We start from the raw sequence: 15,222 nt of genomic DNA, 5'->3' as shown, positions 1-15,222 counted from the left end.
TAGAACTTGTATTATTGCTTTAATTGCTGATATGATCATAGCTCAAGATAGGACATTAAACAGGTCATAATTCCATCTTTACTATCTATTTTATAATGCTGGGAAAACAAGTTTCCGCCAAAATCTAAAAAAAAAAATGTTTGTGTTGCATTTGAACACATCAATCATATTACTGAGCCGGCCTGAACACATCACATTTGACATGTTTGCTACTTTTTTTAAAGCTAACTAGCTCTATATCCTTCCGATTTTAACATGGATTTAAAAACTGGATTACTATTTTTATCTGACGGGACTTTACACCGTTCGGTTGTGTGATTACTGCCGCTGCTTTGAATGACTGTTGATGCGCCGATGCCGACTCTCCGAGCCCGTCTGCAGCAGCAGCAGCTGACAGTTTTTTTGGACTAGACGGATACTGAGTTGAAGGAGTTTTTTTTAACCCAAAGACAAATTCTTCACAAACAAATGAAAAAAGGTGGTTGTCTACATGAATAACCAAACCAACTTACCCTCAAAACTATAAAGTTGGCCTATGTTTGGTTGCAACATTTAGGCTTCGTTAATTCTGCTCTCATCACTGCAAAAGCACTGAAATCATTACAAAAAAAGTATTTAATCTTTGAACTCAAATATGTTACTTCAATTATTTCCAACTTCTTTGTGCCTTGTGTCTTTCTTTGCATTAAGAACTTTTTTAGGTCTATTTTTTTTAAACAATACAGAAAGCAGGACCTCAGTGGTTAAGGCAAAAATTAAAACAGGATGATGCTGCTCGTCAGCTTCATTGTGGTAGGACCCGGCAGGTTGGTCAATTAGCCAGGTTTCTGAAAAACTGGTCAGACCTGGCTGGCCGTGTCATCCTGAAGACTTATGTCAAAGCCTTGAGAAGTTATTGTCCCCAAAGGGAAATTCTTTTTCACAAAAATGTATGAGGGAGAGATAATTTAAACCTGTTTGTAGACCCAGGAAAATTACAGAGTAACTAGCCTGTCCTCTTTATAAGAATGTAGAATAACTACAAAAGGTACCCAACCTGTTTTTTCATGGGGTCCAAATACTTTTCACAGCCACACCCAGACACAAGTAGCAGGTAAATATGTTTTCCATGAGCAGGAACGGCTCAGGAAATATAATCCAGACAAAACTGTTTGATATCAAAACCCAATCTTGTCACCATTTGGCACACAAAGGGTTTATAGGATGGATTATGTTTGAAACAGTTACACTCCATTGTGTGCTCAATCTGAAACATTTAAGCATTTCTGCTTTTCTACTGCTTTTTAAATGGCCGTAAGCGGAGCTGCGGCTCTGTGTAAACACCCAACTTTGAATAGATATTGACATAAATATCTCAAAATCTCAAAATAAATTTAGCTTAGTTAGGTTCTTGGCTTCAAAAGACCAAGTGGCTGGGCCCTAGAAAGCCTTCCCACTTTCTACCCCTTATGGGCGGCCCTGGGAGGGCCCCATGTTTGTGTTTGCTATTGGCCCCAAAATGACCAAATCAGCCCCTGAGTTACATACTGTATCTTCACTTAACATCTTCGGTGCAACAGTGTTACTTGTAACATAGTATAAAAAGCTAGGTAAATGAAATTCCCTCCTGCATGATGTATGACATCATAGACTATAATCCCTGATCTCTAATTTCCTGCCTGCTGTGTTATGTGGAGCATTTCTATCAGTTCTTCAGTCCTTGGCAGCTGCTATAGGGAACACTGTAGGCCTACTGCCTGGTGAGCCCTCTAAGCACACTGTGATCGGGACACATTAGACTGTTGAGCAGCTCTCTGGCTTATTAGGCCTACTATGTTAAATATGTTTGAATATGGATGGAATCACTCAGTAGGCCTATCGCTATTGGATTCTTTGTCGACTCATCAGCTAGGCTATACCGTCTGCATGATTCTGATCACCAACACGGATAGGTCCCTCCCTGCTGGCGGGAGAATGAATATGCACAACAGATTTCCTCTATTAAAATATGCTCGTGACAGTCAAAACAGAAGAGGACTGAGGCAATCAGCCTTCATTCTTGGCGGAGGCTTAAAGGCTGCTTCTGTCAGTGCTGCAGGCGCGGTAGAGGAGGAGGCGGTGTGTGTGTGTGTGTGTGTGTGTGTGTGTGTGTGTGTGTGTGTGTGTGTGTGTGTGTGTGTGTGGTGGGGGTGTGGATGTGTTGCGGCCACTCAGATGTGGATGGTGCAGCGAGGTTGCGCAGCAATCCACCAACGATGTAGCCTTACGTTAGAGAGGAGGAGAGACGTGAATCCGGGGACTCTGACCAATAAGGCGGATATTGCAGTTTTACCGTTTGCACATGTCCGATGTCGTCATTGGGAAACCACTATCGCACTGCCTCGCATCACGTTCCGGAAAGAAATGGATTTGCAGTACGGACTGGGCGTCCGGACTGATGCGGTAAGACATGGAGCTTTGATTTGCACTGACGCTACCGTGCTCTATGCAGCAGCCTATCCAGGGAGGAAGGTCAGGTTATGCATTTACACTCCACTTGATGCACCCCATCGGGTCCCTTCTCTGCTAATTTGACACCATTGCGACGGTCATTCGTATCGAACACGATATGGATTGCGCATCTCATTTTGGGATCTGTGAACATTCAAGCATTCGGAGCTTGGCAGGCGTTTAGTTTTGTTAGTGAGTTCATGTTGTGAGCACAGAGGGAAGCGGTGGGCTCTGTGTGTGTGTGTGTGTGTGTGTGTGTGTGTGTGTGTGTGTGTGTGTGTGTGTGTGTGTGTGTGTGTGTGTGTGTGTGTGTGTGTGTGTGTGTGTTCAGTGAAGTGTGATGTTGGACTAACGTGTCCCCATCACCATCCAGCACTGACATCATCCTCAGGATTCTGGCTCCAGGCAGCAGCAGCAGCAGAAGAGGCATTACGCAGTGTGTGCTAGCTCAGCGCGTCAATGCGACGTTTAGTTCGGGCTTGATGTGTTTCTGTGCGAGCCACGTTCAATTCATTTCAGATAAAGAGGCCTTCAGCGCTGTGCTGTTGCATCGTCAGAAAGGTTGCACGTTGTGTTGTAATTATATCGTGAGAAGACCGGCACAATAGCTTAGCCAGATGCTGCAGAGTTGTACAGAGGCCACATTACACTGTGCACATAGATCGCTCTTGAGATCAGTAGACCAATCTTACAGTTTACATTTTTGTGTAGAACAACTAACAAACATGCGTTCACTTAATTGCATATAAGAACTCCTTTATCCCATCTGCCCTTAGGCATAGCTTGGCCTAATGACAATTCTTTAATTATTTATTCCATTCTAACACATGGTCATATGGTGTCAACGAATACTGACAAATAGCGATCACATAAGGATTTTTTTTGTTTAATAATGACGTGTTTTAGCTTTAGTAGGCTAAAGCATTAAACCCTTAAATCCAAGCAGAGCCCCTTGTTTGGTAGGTTTTCCCCAGGTGGTTCTAAAGTCATCAATTGATTTTCAGTCAATGACTTAACAATTTATCAACTAGTTCCAGCATCTTTGTTTTATTCATTCAGTAGGCTACAGTGGGACCAATAGAGCAGGGCTTTCCCAGCCTGCAGTACCCAGGAGGCTAGATATGGCTATGCTTTTCTGAAGACAGAGGAAACTGCAGCATAGACCAAACCCAACACACAGTAGCACAGTAGCTAGGCCACCCTACTGTTTTACCAGCAAACAATCATCTTTATCAGTGTCATAAATATAATAATAAATAATAAAACATTATCTTTTGTTTTCAAATATTTATTCAACATGACTAACGATGAAGACCCACTGAATGAAGGTGTGTCCATGTGAAAGCATTGCAGCGTAGCAGTCCATCAATGATCATGGAAAAAAAATTAAGGGCATTTAAAAAAAACTTTAAAAAAATAAACCTTTTAACTTTGGTCAAATGAGGGCAAAATGAACCACAGACTTCCATAACGTCTTGCTTTGTGGTGTGACAGAATGTTTGCTCATAACCGGGTCACTAAACCAATACTGTATTATTATTATTATTTATGTCCCCAATACTGCAATATAATATAAAGAATATGTAATTGTTTTTATATTTTTTCACCCAACTAGTTTTGCAGCAAGCGTTCCACTTTCACATCAGACCAACCCTTCTGCAACATTTTTCTAATTGTCCGTTGCGCTCATGGGTCACGGGGAACATTCTGGATGGCCGTGCTTGTGTCAGCTCATTAGCATCTTTACCCTGCGCATGCACAGCTCTCCCAACTGGGCTAGAGCCCAGGAAGAGTTCCCTGCTTGAGTACTGAACGGTGCACTCACACTGGTCAAGCCAACTACACCAGGGTGCAAACATACTTGGGCACGGTACAGATGGCCTGGAGTGAGTGCGCCCTAAGTGAGTCGGATCATTTGGCTCAGCTCACCATGAAGAGCCAGCTCTTTTGGTTCCCAAATGGCTATTTTGACTAGGTATGGGCATGATTAATAGATGATTGATCATTGATCGTTAAGAATTTTGACGGTCACGTGAAATTTTTATCTATCTAATAGCCGTTGTATTGCACAGTTTGAGTCCCGATGCAATGCAATGCAATGCAATGCAATGCATTTCACTATGTGGCAGCACCATAGACTGTATAGGCAGCAATTATACATCCTACCAGCAGGGGGAGATACTGAACTAGTTGTAGGAGACAACAGAACATGCTCAGGCAGCAGCCTGCGAGCTGCCGTAGATGTAGGCCCCAAGGAGCAGTGCCTTCTTCCGCAATCCAGCAGTGCTCAGTGGCCAAGCCTGGTATTGACATTTTTTCGCGGGCTGTTGATGGATTCCCAAAACACAAGTCTGTCAAAAGCAGATATCCAAGTTCACTCAATACAAGCGGGGAACAGGGATTTGTCTCCGCAAACATTTACTGGATTTCAATCAAAGGCTCACAATTATCTTTAGACCATGTAGGGGAGAGTGGCCTGAATTGTGCCACTTTTTCCTCAAAGTGATTTTAAAGTGAGGCCTTGACAGTAAAGTCTCCAACTCAAATATGTACATATATTTCAGGGTGTTGTGCATCCCCGGCAACAATAACTTTGGATCTGAAATAAACTGTTTAAGAAATATAGCTTTCGGAAAAAAATTTGTCTTGTGGCACAACTTGCCCCCTGTGTGGTGTACGTTGTGCCACAAGAGAGAATACCATGGGGTAAATTGTGCCATTGATATATATCTCATAAACTGTAATGCAAGACAAATCCATGAGCCAATTACTTATTTAAGGTTTATTTAAAGTAAATAAAGTAAATATTTTACAAAGATTGAAGTCAATCTTCTTAAACAAGGCCTAGCAGATCTAGGTGGTTTTACCTGCAAAGCTCACAATGACAAAGTCACCATCGTCATCTTTCTGGCCATCTGAACTCTCATCAGTGGTGTGGTTAAGTGGAATGGAGATGTCACTCTCTTCTGATCATGATGATGATGGTCACATTTCCAGTTTCTTCTGTGGTTTTCTAGAAACAAGGGGTGGCACAACTTCCCCACTGGCACAACTTAGGCCACTCTCCCCTACTAATAAAATGAAAGTTTACTTTTTTCAAAACGCCACCTCAAGCATTTTATTAGCCAATCTTTTTAGACATTTCTAGCAGTTAGGGGGTGGGCAGCTGAAAGGAGTCGCAGTGAAAGTAGCTCAGTGCACGGCTCCGCCTCGCTCCGTATTATAACATTGCTATAACATTTCTGTTAACTTCTCGTGTTAATGACGTTGATGGTTGATTTAAGTACTTTGCTCACTACCGATCAAACAGCGCTAGCCCACTTGTTGGTTTAGCCTACATTAGCTAATCATCGTTGCCCAGATGGTAGGAGGAATCTTCGTTTAGAACTTGTTAGCCACTTTATTAGGCTACTTTACAACAACAGGAGTGTAATTTAAAGATCTCATATAGAGAATCATTGGGGGTTGGTAACTTATACTGCCATGGCCGATAAACAATGCAACGCTACAATGCTAGAACTAGAATATTTCGACATCCGGCAACGTCATGGAACGCACCCTGCGCATGCTCTATCAGGATCCATTGATGCGTAAGACATTCTATCCACGATGTTGCGCTGCGCCAATGAACAATTTCATAGGAATGCATGGGCAACGGTTTTCAATCCGCTGTCCTTTTCCTTATAGGTCCATGCGTAGATGTCAAAACATAAACATGATGAGGTCAAGGCAAAGTTTGGCATCGGACAGCTTTTTAACCAAAAATAACTAAGTTCATTCAACATTGTGAAGCCGTGTATATGTACAACACCACGACAACCCAAATTATGTATGTCATTGTACAATGAAGCCTACATCCGACCCTGTTTAACGTGTCACGTTAGCGCCGCTATAATTAACAGCTAACTATGCCTTCCTACTTCGCCTTCATCAGGGAACTTATTTGCAGATTTAGTTTTTAGATTAAGTAATGTTAGGGAAGGGCTCGAGACTAACCTTTTTTGCTAGGAGCACTGGCGCCCCTAACTCAGAATTTTTAGGGGCGCAAGCAGAAAATTCAGGGGCACACATTGAATAGACCTGCAACGCATCTGTTCAAATGTTTCCCATTTTTAACAATATTATGCCTACTGATATTGTATTGTGGACCACACTGACAACAGATCATACAATTCATTGTGTTTTTGATTTTGTATCACCATGTGAAATCCTTCAGACATTCCTTTAGGAAAAGGAATTTGTTTTTGCCCATTTTCACCACAACCACTTCTACATCTGAGCCCTCTGATTTTTCCTCTATCTCTGCTGATTCCTGTAAAGAAAATAGTTATTGGCCCAAAAAGTAACTAGTAGAAGCTAGATGACATTATCAACTAATCTGCATTATATGCAATTCTGAAAAAGGCACAATTAATAGAAAATGCTGACGAGGTAGTTTACAAATTAACTAGGCCTATTTACATACAGTATTTACAAACTCACTTAACACACTTTTTTGTCACCATATAACTACAAGGTTAGCTTTTTAATAGATATGCAGTGGCCTATTGAATGTCGACCTATAAAACAATTTTCGTGTTCACAAACGTCAACTGGCACACGGTGCTGTCTGTCTGCTGGCTGCTGCAGGTGGCCGGGGGCTGCTATCAGACTGCCCATGTGACTGAGGGCTGTCAGCAGTGAGGAGGAGTACACAGCAGCTGTTGCTACTCTGCTCTTGTGCGTGCGGTTAAAAAAAAAGTTGCTAAATGTGTCTCTGGTCTTTATTATTAGCCTCAGCGTTATGGCGGAAAAAGTCGGCAAATATAGCGGAAAGATTCGCCAGTTGGCAACATTTCAACGAGGTGACGACAGCGGGACACTAAGACCCTGTTTCCACCTGGGATTTACATCTGATTTTGGTACTCTCAGTCTGTGTTCACACTTGTATTTTCAAATGTGACTTCTTTGTCTACTTGTGATCTGATTCCATTTACCCGCGCTGTATTTAAATCAACACGTACATAATTTCCGTTTGCATTGCTGTTTTTAACCGGTGGGGTTCAAACAAGTAAACATACAGGGCTGTACAGTGCCACAGTTTTAATCGCATTTGCTATTAAAATGCATTAAATGCGAAGATAATTACCAATTCTAGGTTGACGAGATAGGCTACTGTCTCATTTAGACAAGGAGGAGCGAGGCACAACACTGCTTAGAGGGCTCTACATTAACACTCGCCAAATGCGGGTAAATATCATAGATAGTATATAAAAGTAAAAACTCTTGGGCGAGTAAGTTATTACGCCACTTTGGCTGGTGAAAGATGTGTGTTTGCCGGGCGGCTTTTCTAACGTCTGCTACACTCTGGTCACCACCACCAGTACACGGCTTTATATGCAGTTAAGTTACTGCACATGCGAACAGAATATTTCCTGTGCGCCATCACATTAAAAGCCTGTTACTAGCCAAACGCAAGTTGACTTTTATTTTAAGCAGATAAGAACAGGAAGTCGTTGCCTTGCAGCTCTCCAGTCAATAGCAGCGATTTCGGTGTTTTCAGATTTACGCAGTGAAATGAAAACAGAGGACAGAATGCTTGTCATTTGCAATACTGGCGGATGCAACTAACGTTCATGAGCCTTCTATAAAAGCTGCATGAACGCCATTGATGCATTTTCAACGTATTTCCACTCAGGCAGGGGGCGGCAGTTGAGTAGACACTTTGCTGTTTCCACTATCAAATGAATGCGGACACATCGGACACAAGCGACGTAAACCACCTCAGAATGTGTTTTTTGTGATCCGATCTCAATGCGTCTTGAGAGTGTTTTCACCTGTAGTTAGAGCTGTATTCACGTGATCCGATCACAAAAACCAGATGTTAAAGACAAATGGAAACGGGGTCAAAGATGAGAGTTGGTCACGTGATCCGCGCCGTTGATCGTTTCACTGATCAGTCACGGACTGTCTCTCTCTCTCTCTCTCTCTCTCTCTCTCTCTCTCTCTCTCTCTCTCTCTCTCTCTCTCTCTCTAAGCACTAATAATAATGATAAAAATGTCGGCGAATTTTCCGGTCGCGCGCCCCCTAGTTTTAAAAAGTACTCGCACTGTCTCCAAAAATGGTCGCAAAATGCGAGCATTTGCTCGCAGTCTGGAGCCCTGCGTTAGGTCTTTTACCACTCAGAGAAATGTGCCGTGCCATTATACAGTGTATGGCAGCATCTTAGGAGGTGCAAATGTGTTTAAAAGTGTCGTAGCATTGGCTCATTGTTGGCTCATAGCCTTGGGCTTTAACCAGCGCTGCATTTTATTGTTATTTTATTTTTTAAATTTTAACCTAAAATGCCTGGTCTTAATGGATTGTTTTTTGACCATAAGTTCTTGTAATAAAGATTTCATTGATTGAAAGCCTCTTATATACAGTACAGTCTGTGGTAAAAAACATTGTATTTTGGATTTTCTGTGGGCAATTTTTAATATGAAAAAAGATAACGATTAAATCGATAATTGATCATTAATTTTCCCTATCATCGATTAAGGAAATTTCAGAATCAGCACTCTTTCTCTCTCTCTCTCTCTCTCTTTTTAACCTAATAGTATGATCCTAGTCTGTCATGGAGATGATTGGTCGAACAGCACGCACATCATTAACACAACATCCAGTCACAATCTGTGGCAGTGCATAGAAGATAAGCCTTTCATTTTGCCCGGTATGAATCTACTAAAGAGAAGAAAAAAACAGCGCTCAGGACAGAAGCTGGCTCTCCCATCTCCCAGATCAGTGATTAATTAGAGGGGCTAATGGACTGCATTTATAGCGCTTAAAAGCCATAGACTTTCTCATTCATCTATTCATACATTTTCGCCCCCTGAACCACAGCCACCGAACTCCAATACTGAACCCCGAATTCAGGGCAGCTGCTAAGCTTTTGGGTGCCCTAAGCTTAAATTGTCAGTGAGCCCCCCCCCCCCCCCCCCCAAAAAAAAAATTAAAAAAAATACACCAAGATGCTCACGCTCGTAGGGCGCAAGCGGAATTTTTTTGGCCTTGCAAGACTGCTTTTTGGCACATTTGCTGTAGTGATGAGTTTTTGCGAACAGCATTTACTAACAGAAAGAACAGCTTAACTTGTGAAAAAAGTTGCCTAGTATCCTAACTGCCTTTGGAAAGGAATTGAGTGATAGGATCATAGACGGATTATGAGATAATGGGCCACTGGGCACACACACTTAAAGGGCCCCCCACTTGTCCCTATCCAGTCAGGTACACTGAATTTTCTACACAGATGCATACAATTAATGGCAAAAACATATTAAGGAAGTCAGTGTTTCCCACAGGATTTTGGGATATTGATGGCGGGACCCTGTACCTTGTTGGGGGGTCCAGGGGTATGCCCCCCCCCCAGATTTAAAAAAAAATGCATCTGGTGCACTTTGTGAGGATATTTTAGAGACTATATCAAATTCGAGATGCAGAAGGAACATTATTTTTCTGATTTTTCTTAAACAGGTAGCACTCTTTACTCTGCAACTGTAAAAACAGTACAGTAGATTGGTCTGCAGACCCATGTTCTATGATGGAGGGACCCATTTCAACAGATAAAGGGTGGATAGCTACTTTTTATGAACAATTTATAATTCACACATAGAAAGCTTATTTGTGTATGTGTGAGGGGGCCTTCAAGGCCCCTCATGGAGCCCCTTAGACAGAGCTACTAGTGCTGTTGTTTTTAACTTGCTTTTGTATATCTCCCCTACTAGTTGAGGGGCCCATGATGATTTCTATCTTGTTAAATTGTGATGAGTATACTTATATTTAGGCTATTCCTTTTTGGACCCTATTATTGACATCAGTGACTGAGCTCTTTGACTATGCAACATGAAAAGTTACTATCAGTATCTCTGGTATCCAAGGGCCCCCCTGAGCCCTTGGATAGGTTACACAATTAAGATAAAACAACGATGGGCCTGTTCATAACTAATTTATATATTTTTTGTAATGTAATGATTATCATGAACTTTAAAAAAAAAAATCTATTTTGGGGGCCCCCGGGTCATCTCTTTTTCCTTTTTAATAAAAAATAAATAGGGCACCAGGAACTTGTTGCCCTACACGCTCTGCGTACCCTGCGTATAGGGAGCGGCGGCCCTGCCCGAATTGTTCCCAATGGTTGGCCAGCACCCTGCATTGCTAGCCTGTTACCATTGGTGTGTGTGTGCGTTTGTATGAGCAGCAACAATTGTAAAGCAAATTCAGACTGTGGTTCTGGAGTCAAAGCTCTCCAAGGTTATTCCTGAAGGGAATCTGGATAATGTCTAATAATATATAACAATGGTCCAAAAATAGCAGACAGTCATAATCCAAAGCTGCAAAAATAGATAAAACCAAGCTCTCCAGGGGATGGAACTAATTCTCAGTACATAATCACTTGTCTCACGTGTGTATTTGCATTTGATCAAATTTTCTACGACAGGGAACATAGAGTAACCTTGATATTTATATCTCTCAAGAACTTTTGATTTGCATCTCATATGGTTTCTGATCATTTATACTGTCTGTGCAGATGTGTCTGACTCTTTCATATCCCAGCCATTCTCAATCCTTCCTCTAGTCATTTTAGGAACTATTTTGGGATTGTTAGGATTATAAATCTCTTTTATTTATTTTGTTTATTTCTGTCTGCTGGGGGTTTGTTTCTGGGTCTTATTTGATTTATTCATCTCAACAGTAATGGAAAAAGAGAGCAATACATGTATTCTCTATTTTTCTTAGGCTTTAATCATATTGGGCCGGTTTCACAGACATGGATTAAGCCTAGTTCTGGACTAAATTGTACTTTCAATGGACAATCTCCATTCAAAATTCCATTTAGTCCAGGACTAGGCTTAATCCATGTCTGTGAAACCGGCCCATTATCATATTGTTTGTTTTAGGCTACTTAGTACATTATTTAACGTTAAAGTCAACCAACATTGCAGATATCCCTGTTGATACACATTTTGCTTTCTCAGAAGCAGGCAAGGGCTTAACATGTGCCTATAGATTTAACGGGATACTCCAGAGTGCTTTATAAAGGGATTGTAGTTGAACTAGAACTAGCGCCTGGCGGTTATTTATTTTAAAGAAGGTAAAGCTCAGTTCATCTCTGAGTCAGAGTAGACATTTGTGCTACTTCCGAAGAAAATCCTTTAAGGCAATCTTGAGTTATTGGGGTCACAGTGACCTTGACATTTGACCTCCAAAATTGATCAAATTAATCTTCAACTCCAAGTGTGAGTTTGTGCCAAATTTGTCAAAAATCTCTGTATTCTTAAGACAAGAAGACCAGTCACCTTGACCTAAAAAATTTAATTAGTTTATCCTCTGATTACGGATACACCGATGCAATTTTCTTGGCCGATCCCGATTGCAGATGTTGTAAAACATACTGGAAACTTTTCTTTCTTTTATTTACAACCAAACTATAGAAAAAATATAAAACTTATTCCCCCACTACAGACTTTAACTGTGAACTCACAGCTTCAAATACGTCTGTGGGCACTCAGGTGAGAAGCTAGTGGAATATGGGGTCCTCTGGGAGCGGAGGGGGTAGGGGGAAGCTGATGTGCATAGAAAGCTTCCTTGACTAGAAAGCAGGAAATAGATGTACAGTATTGTATAGGCCTACACATTAGGGGTGTTGGAAAACAGCGTTTCATGTAAATATCCCGATAGCTATCTTCACGATGATGTACTGATTAATTTTTTTTATATATAGATATATGGATTGTGTTGCCGCCAGTAAGACATGGGCTTTCATTCCATAATTTACACACAATTTACTAAGTGTATTTTCTATATATTTCTTTTTTATATCTTAAGGATCTTTTTGATGATACGGAGACAGGTAATTCCAGGTAGTTAGGATTGTACAAAAATAGTGTTTTGTTGGATTTCGCAGGGACCATGTATTACATTTTTAACACTGTTTACAAATTTAATTTCTTAATGTTTATCTTAGCTTTCCTGTACGTACATGCAGGTTTGAGTTTTTCACTGATTGAGGCAGATGTTAATTTCGCTGTTTAAACTGTACAAGACGTAGTAATAGGATGATGTACTAATAAATAAAGTTGAATCTATAACTGTGAAATACAAACACAGGTCCAACTGTTCTGTGTCTGATTGCATAGAAATAAACAGTACTATTCTTTTTTAAATCAAATATATCGCCTCGCTTGTAGATCGCATTATATCATATATCTGTATCGGGATATCATATTGTAAGGTTCTTTCCAATACACAGCCCTACTACACATATGACCAAGTGGTGTAGCTGTAGCTAACTGTTAAAGATGTTGGCTGTTCTATACATGCGTGACTCATAAGGACATCATTTATTTACAAGCAATTGTAAATTATTTTGAACTGAACTCAAAGTTAAAATACCGTTGGAGCAACAGAAGGACTGGTGAAGTAGATAACACAGACCATCTAAGAAATGCTCCTGAAGCTTCTGGGAGTTAGTGAATACAGTGGTGGATTTATTCAACTACATCAGAAGCATTCTAGAGACTTTTGAGGCAATGGATGTGGGAAACAGAGCAGAAAAAAAGCACTTATATAGCTGAAGAGTCAGCTGGCCCAGTCATTAGCGCGAAGGAAACACATGGGCACAATATCCTTATTGACCTGACTGGGGTACAGGATTTCTATGCTAAGAAGGAGTGTCCTTAAATACATTGTGATTGCCACATAAATAATAAATAGAAGGAATCGTGAGAATATATCAAGAAATTATAGTCCACACCAGCCAAGAATCTCACGTGTGTTTAATATGTCCAGGTAACTGATTTTTTTGATCCCAACCACCCCTGCCTTCAGTGTGCTGTCGTTTGTTCACAAAAATATGTAGACAGTTTCTGGAAAGATATATTTCTGTACATCTTTAACTAATTATTCTAATTAGTGTGATTGTTGGAAGCTGGAAGAATACATTGATATTCTGGCAATTTAAAAACACCCAAATAAATATTCATTTTTGCAAACATTTTATTTAGTTGATACAATATATTTCACGTTCAAGTTTCACTGGTCTGACGTGTGGTGGTCATATGCAGAGATCACCCATACTGACAGCTTAGACCATCGTATTTTTATAATCGCAACTTTAGCCCACACTAAACTAATTTAACCACACATAATTAAAGTAAAATTACGCTCTACAAGCCCAATTTAAGGACCTAAATAAGTCTATTTAATATCCTCTCAGGCTTGAACGGTCCAATTCTTTGACCCTCAACTAACAGCTTCTTTATTTTCCCTGCTATGGTTCACAGAGCACTAACAAAGCAAAGCCCACAGACTGAATTCTAATGGAGCCTGCATCCCATTCATCCCTTTTTGCTTAGTATCAATGCCATTCCTTTGCACTTTGTACAGTTTCTCAGCTGACTCTCCTGTATAAGCAGGAGAGTGTGAGTATGTCAAATAACTTAAAGCCACTACGAGTAACATGGCACGTTGGCGTCCCCTTTGGACAAAAGCGGTAGTATTTTTACGACGCCAGCTGTCGTGAAGCTGTTTTCTAGCTCGTGCCGGGCGTGCGAGATTCAAATGATCAGGAAGCAATATAGTGCATGTCCGTGTGTTGAAAGTGTGAGGGCACCGGACTAGGGCTGCAACAACGAATCGATAAAATCGATTAAAATCGATTACTAAAAGCGTAGGCAACGAATTTGGTCATCGATTCGTTGAGTCGCGCGATTAATAAATCACTTGTAGGCGCGGCACTGTTTACATTCAGCGGCCAACAGGTTCATGCAAGCCCACAGCGAGCCTTCCGCACGTGAAGCGGTGCAGGAAAGCTATAGTGTGAGCGGCCACAGCTTGTATTTTGGTCATATCTAACACTGGACTGTAGGCCTATATAAAAGTGTTGTACCTTTGCTGTCTTTGGGTTAAAAAAAACTCCATCAACTCATTATCCGTCTAGTCCAAAAACACTCTGTCAGCTGCTGCTGCTGCAGACGGTGTGCAGACGGGCTCGGAGAGTCGGCATCGGCGCATCAACAGTCATTCAAAGCAGCGGCAGTAATCACACAACCGAACGGTGTAGAAAGTCCCGCCGTCAGTTAAAAATAATAATCCAGTTTTTAAATCCATGTTAAAATCGGAAGGATATAGAGCTAGTTAGCTTAAAAAAAGTAGCAAGCATGTCAAGTGATGTGTTCAGGCCGGCTCAGTAATATGATTGATGTGTTCAAATGCAACACAAAAAAAAGAAATTTGAGATTTTGGCGAAAACTTGTTTTCCCAGCAATATAAAATAGATAGTAAAGATGGAATTATGACCTGTTTAATGTCCTATCTTGAGCTATGATCATATCAGCAATTAAAGCAATAATACAAGTTCTATTTCAACAAAATAATAGAAAAGTATCAATTGTGATATCAATAAAGACTTGGATCGTTAAGGAGTCTCGAAAATGGTATCAATATCAATAAAAATTAACGATCCCCTGTCATCTGAGAGAAATTAAGATGATTTAATTTTTTTTAACCGTAAGTATTTACCGGTTAAAAATCTTATCGGTTGACTGGTTTACCATGGACATCCCTTATATACTATATGTATATCATACATTGTATGTTTTTTTTTGTGTTATCCCAGTTAGGTTTGGGCGACTGTGGCTCAGGTGGTTAAGCGGGTTGGCCAACGATCCAAGGGTTGGCGGTTCAATCCCCGCCCGGCCACTGGTGTCATGGTTGTTGTGTCCTTGGGCAAGACA

Source organism: Ammodytes marinus (assembly GCF_949987685.1).
Source record: "Ammodytes marinus genome assembly, chromosome: 18".
Classification (NCBI taxonomy): Eukaryota; Metazoa; Chordata; class Actinopteri; order Uranoscopiformes; family Ammodytidae; genus Ammodytes; species Ammodytes marinus.
Note: the sequence above shows the minus strand (reverse complement) of the source record.